Source organism: Charadrius vociferus, unplaced genomic scaffold (assembly GCF_000708025.1).
Source record: "Charadrius vociferus isolate BGI_N301 unplaced genomic scaffold, ASM70802v2 scaffold393, whole genome shotgun sequence".
In the NCBI taxonomy this organism is placed as follows: Eukaryota; Metazoa; Chordata; class Aves; order Charadriiformes; family Charadriidae; genus Charadrius; species Charadrius vociferus.
This window is the reverse complement of record NW_009647760.1, coordinates 484,755-490,872: the sequence shown is the minus strand read 5'-3', so window position 1 is coordinate 490,872 and position 6,118 is coordinate 484,755.

Sequence of the window (6,118 nt, the reverse complement as noted above, 5' to 3'; positions counted from 1 at the left end):
CTGAGCCAAATCCTCCTATTATTACCTTGTGTGCTACCTGTCTTCTTTTAATATATTCAAGTGTTGTCTCTCCGAGAAGCACAGAACTGAAAGGGATTTCCTATCATCCTCATCTCTGACTCCATTCCTATATGTCTTTAAACACCAATCACTTATTTGCTGATGGGATCCTTTCTTATATGTGTACAACATAGCAATCTCCATTCACATCTCTTACCAAAATAACAAACCCAGGGTCCCTCTGCTCCCCAGAGCACAGGAGAAGCCGTATCAATAATCCCCTTCCTCTAAAAGCTCAACATAAAATCATCTGTACATTGACTCCGGGTCCTCTCCAAACTCAAATGAGATTTATCCCAAATTCACTCTGCAATGCATACTGACAGACTTCAGGTCAGTGATGACAGAGCAAACATTTTAAAGCAGGTGACTTCCAGCCAAGTGACAATGTGGGATCGCAACTCAGCCCCCTCTGCTAAGAAGCCACATTTGAAAAATAATGCAATTCTTTTCAGAGGGAGCTAGACTGTCGGTTGGCCCATTTGGCCATCTAAGGGAATCACAACGTCCTCTCGACTTCCTAATCGTATTATGAGAGAGAGCAGGAGGGGAAAACTGTCTGCCCAGCTGGTTCGTACTCTATCTTCTCCACGCTATCAATGCCTGCTGAAACTCAGGGGGACTATACCGGGTTTAGCGAAAAGAGCATCCCTGCTGAGCGAAGGAAAGACAAGCTTGTGGTTTGCAGAATCACAGATTGCTCCTACGGGCTGCCACAGACCTCAGGGGAAGGTACACCTAAGCAAACACAGCAGCTGCTCCTGCTGTGGAGCAGGAGATAGGCAAACCCCAGCAATCCCCAGCAGCGCTTACGCCGTAACCTTCCCCAGTCTCAGCGCAAAGCTCTCCTGAGATGGGCAGGAGTCCAGTTGGAGTGTCCCTTCATCACTTCCACTTTGGCCCCTCCGCGTCCAGGGAGAGTCCAGTGGTAACAGCCCAGATCCCCAGGAAACTTTAGGAAACATTTCCCATTCAAGGGCTCCACGACAAGAGGCACAATCAGCTCCCGGGAGACACTCTACACGCAGCAGCATCCCGGAGAGGACAGGGTGATTGCAGGTAGAGATGCCAAGAGCACAAGCGCGGGAGGCTTACAGAGGATTTGGACCTCAAAACCTCAAATGTTTGCAGCTCAGCAATGTTCGCCCTGGCACAGCTTTTGCTAACAGGGCAAACGGAGGCTCCTAATGCTCTCTCAGGGAAATGACAGCACTCGGTGCTTTCTGTAGCACCCTTCAGGCTTGGGGCACTGTGCGAATACGGATGCACACAGCCTGGGATGTCACCTGCAAGGGTGCTGCAGCTGGAGAAACGGAAGCAGAAAACAATGAAGTGATTAGCCCAAGGTCACAATTTCACCTACAGGCACAGAAACAGCTCTCAGCCTGTAGCCTCACCAATACGCCCAGATACACCGGTCTAATAAACTCTTCTCTAGACCCTCTGTGCAAACCAGCAGTGGTTTGATGCCTTCAGACTTCGAGCTGGGCAAAACTGAGGACTTCCCTTCAGCTGAAAAGTCCAGCTTTTGAAACAAAGAGTTAATATTGCAGGAGAAGCAGCATCGCATTAATGAAAACTGAAAACTATTGTAAACGTGAGAACTGGTTGTCCTCAAGGTATGCAAAAGGCTTTATTCTTATCCAGACTCCAAATCTCACGTGATAAACGATGGTAGAATATAAATGTTAAAATGTTCATAAAATGATCAAATAAAGTGCACCAGTCTTATCTAAGTGAAACACTGCTATAATTTTCCGTCAAAAAGTTGTCAGAACTGCTACACCTTTACAAAACATTTTAATTCATTAACGTCAACATTTTTCCAGGGGAAAAGTGTGCTGCTGGAAAACCTGGATCTACTCCAGGATCTACTGCTGGAAAACCTGGATCTACTACAAGCATGGCCCTATAGAGTTTTAGGACCTTACAATAACCCACTTTGTGCCTTCCCGCTCTCCCTGAAGTACACACACCTCCCATAGTACAGGGCAATATTTTCAGAGGGAAGATCTTCAAGATACAGCAAGATCACAGCAGACCTGCATGTTGATTCCCTTCCCACAGCTTGCTTAGCCAAGACATACACTGAAAGTCTACTCTCCATGCTTCATTATTTCACCAGAGTAAAAAGGATTTCTTCTCCTCTGCTCTACACACAACATTGGGATGTTTTCAGGAAAAAAAAAAAAAAAAAAAGTAAATGTTGTGAGTTGAGAGAGAAGCTTGGAAGCCGTTGTCCCTTTGGGTAGGAAGCCCACCACGAAAGGTGCCTTGCATTCATGGAAACTGGAGATAACAATGAACAAAGCCTCTTGCAACACCCTGGGATTTCATAGGGCCAGGGCTGCCCACTGCATACACTCACCTCCACGCTTCAAAGTCAGCTCTGTAGTTTGGTCTGCTACAATACACCCCCCAAAAATACACAAGTGCTGTACAACCCTTCCAGCTAATCGGTTTACCTGTCAGTAAACGCCGTTGTGGAGCCAAGATGTTAAAAAAATCCAGCATGGACACAACCAACTCAGCATCTGTCCAAGTTGTTGCCACCAGCACCTTTCAACCTTTTCTAACACTAGAAATGAGTGGAGCTCAGACACCCAACTGATCAGCGTCATCTCCACAGACGAGGCTAGTAAAAGGGGGTGAGAGGGCAGAAAGTCCATATTTGTACGCTCCCAAGTGCTGTAAGAACCAAGCTTTAAAGCTTGATTGACTTTATAAAGACCAATCACGCATTGGTAGACAGGGTAGACACCACGAGCCAAACTCTACCAAGACAACCAAAGAGTGAAAGGCTCTCCTGTACATCCTCAGGCGCCCGCTCTCTTTCCTCCCCATCCCTAACAAATTGCCAAGACTGCCAAGAAATATTGAAAAGAAACCGCCGCCACCAGACTCTAAATCAGGCTGACCACAGTTTGGAAAGGTATACTTCGAATACTTGGCTCTGCAATTTCCTTTTGCCCTTATTCTCTATCAGTACTGCTATTATGCAGGTGTAGCATCAGAGCACGTCAACACCATTGCCCTACCAAGCTAGGCACGATATAAAACCAAGATGAAAAGGCAGCCCCAAAAAGCTTGTCTGTGTTCCTTAACCTAAGAGCTTTTTAATCTTTCATGATGGTCAAACAGCAATTGTGCCGAACCAGTGCAAGAGGCTGCCTCTGTCTAGTCAAAATAGGGCAATCAGACCCAGAGAAAGAGTCAAATTTGAACTCCAGCTTTTGAGCTCAACGGCTCCATCATGGTTTAAGGATGTCTGACTCCAAAACCGAGTCAAAACACATCAGTTTCAGCCCCTGGCTTCATTGAAATCAAGGAAAACTTCTTCCTTTCCCCGCCACATGAGCATCTCTCGGGGCCCAGCCCGGGGAAACTCTGTCCTTGGCAAGTCCAAATTGGCTGCCTGGGCAGCACCAGCCATCCCCCACAAAACTTTCCTGGTCCTTTGTCACTGCAAAGAAGCTGTGCCCGTACCAGGGTTACAAATATTTCAAACTGCCGGGGCCAAAGACTCCAGAAAGGAGATTTATAGCAATAAATAATATTAATGACACAGGCGGACAGAGCTTCTTGTCCTGAGAGCTCCAAAGGCACATGAAAAACTGCACTATAAATGTCACCACCGCAGACACCAACGATGATGAGATGCCACCCCTTGGGGAAGGGAGGCAGCATGGGCTTGCTCAGAATGACACTCGGTCAAGAGACTGAGGGTGGTACCACGAGGACTTGGATGAACAACACTCCACAGCATCAACAAACCCTGGGCTTTGCTTAGTGGGGGGACTCAGGAGGTCGTCAGGCCCAGCTTTCCTCCCAGCCTGGCCAAAGGACTCATCCTGATGCTCAGGAGTTGACTCCAGGCTGGGAAAGAAATGAGTTGTGAAAATGCAATCCAACCAGTAGCCAGCAGAGTCGAAAAAGGACGGAGGAAGCAATTTTAGGCCTAAACCCCAAAGGACCAGCTGCGAGGTTAGTTGCAGATATAATAAAACATGCCTGGGGGAAGGAAGCTGCATCTTCCTGCAGCCAAGCCCACTCTCAGATGCGAAAATACTCGCAGTGATGATAAAGGGCTTACACCAACCCTGTTTTATCCAGACAACACTCCAAACACCTGCAGCTGAGGGAGTAGCGGTATCTGGCCACCTCAAATTAACCATTTTTTCTCCTGGCTGCTTAGTTAAATAATACCAAGCTCCACATGAACATAGCTTAGCTCTCCGTAAGAGAAACTTCTGCTTTAGCCAAGTCAAAGACTTCTTTCTCTTTTCCCACACTGTACAGTCCTCTGCCCACTTCCAGAAGAAAGATCAGCAGAGGACCTTCACCAGCAGCCCAGCTGCACACTGTGGCTGCTTTCATTTCAGCGTTCACGTTAGAAGTATTCCTGCAGCAAAAATCACAATTTATTTTCTCTGACGGTGCAACCTCCCTAAACTTTGTCAGGACTGCGTTGCTTGCAACATCAGCACAGAGTCCTTCCTGTGGTGGACAAGGATCACTCATCAATCATCCTAGTGATCATCACAACCTTTGGAGCCAGGCACTTAAGCTGCTGTAGCATGGGTTGAAGGGTGAAGCCTTGTTGTTGGCAGGACTCAGCCCTGAAGGCTCACAGGGCACGTGTGGAGCAGCAGGGTACAGAGCTGCAGAAGATGCGTCCCGGCTGGCTCACCTAAGCTCAGCTTGACCACCTCGAGAAGGCTGGGTACCACTCCTGGAAAGCAGTAGTCCTGCAGGCTACCTCCTTGCCTGCTTAGTTTTACGCAGATCCCAACCTGCCTGGTGGGAAGACAGGGAAACAACAACCCGTGGAAGACGACGGGTACAGGGATGCCACCACCAATGCAACCAGCTCCTTCCAGGCCCCTTCCAAGCAAGAACCAACCCTGGTCCTATGTTCGAGCATCCTTCAACCAGTGCATCTCTACCGAGACCAGAAACCCGGTGCCTCTCTCAAAAGGACACCGAGAGTGGCTCTGCCCGACATCCCCAAATCTCATTTCACAACGCTGTAGTGGCTGGGCCTGCACGGGGCCCGGGCAAACACAACCAACACTGTGTCTTTAAAACCACTTCAGTGCAGATGTTGTTTCCATGGTAACTAGTGGACCAAATACATTAGTGTTTCTAATAATAAACCAAACCTTCATCTTGGAAAATGTGATCCCCCCCCCTTCCCTTTACCACCATCACCCTTCCTTTCTTCCTTTCCCCTCCCCTTTTGCTGAATTAAGCCAGTATTTAACAAGAAAGGGATAATTAGTAAATAATTGCAAGGGCCCAGTAACTCCCAGTGCCCCGACAGACGGAGAATCGCTAGGTGGAGGAGAGCCGGGCTTTGCTCTATGAACCTGGGAACTGTCCAAAAAGGGATGAACTACTTAAAAAAAAAAAAAATAATAAAAAAAAATTAAAAGCACAAGGTGAAAAAGAGCAGGCTGCGAAGCCCCTTATGACCACCCTGGTGTCACCTATGTTGCCCCGCTCTGTGACTCAGGGTGCAGCCGCCCGGGGATTATTTCTAGGAATCTCACACTTTTTTGCTTTTCCCGGAGGCTCCGTCCGAGACGCGGCACCGGCTTTGTGTCACCGACAGCGGCCAAAAACTTCGCAACTCTTCCCCTCCACGCTCCTTTATTCCCGAGTGGGGACACACACCCCCCACCCCAAAAAAAGCGTGGGGTAGTGGGAAGGACCCCGAGGGGGGGAGGGGGACATGAGTGAGCTGCGGGAGCCGTGGAGGGGAGGGAGGCGGTGCGGGGCGATCCTCCCCCCTTTCCCGCAAAATAAATAAGACACGTGCGATTTCATGCGTGGGGAGCCCACGGGAGTGAACACGCCCGGCGGGCGGTTGGTCACCCCCCACACACGCACGTTTAGTGGTATTTATGTTCAAACATACAGCGCAGGGATGGAGGGATGGGAGGATGCGGGGGAAGCAGCGCAGCAGCCCCAGTATTTGTGTCCGTCCGTCCTGTCGTCCCGTCTCCCCCCCACCCCCCACCTCCCCAAAAAAAAAAAAAAAAAAAAATCAGGCCCG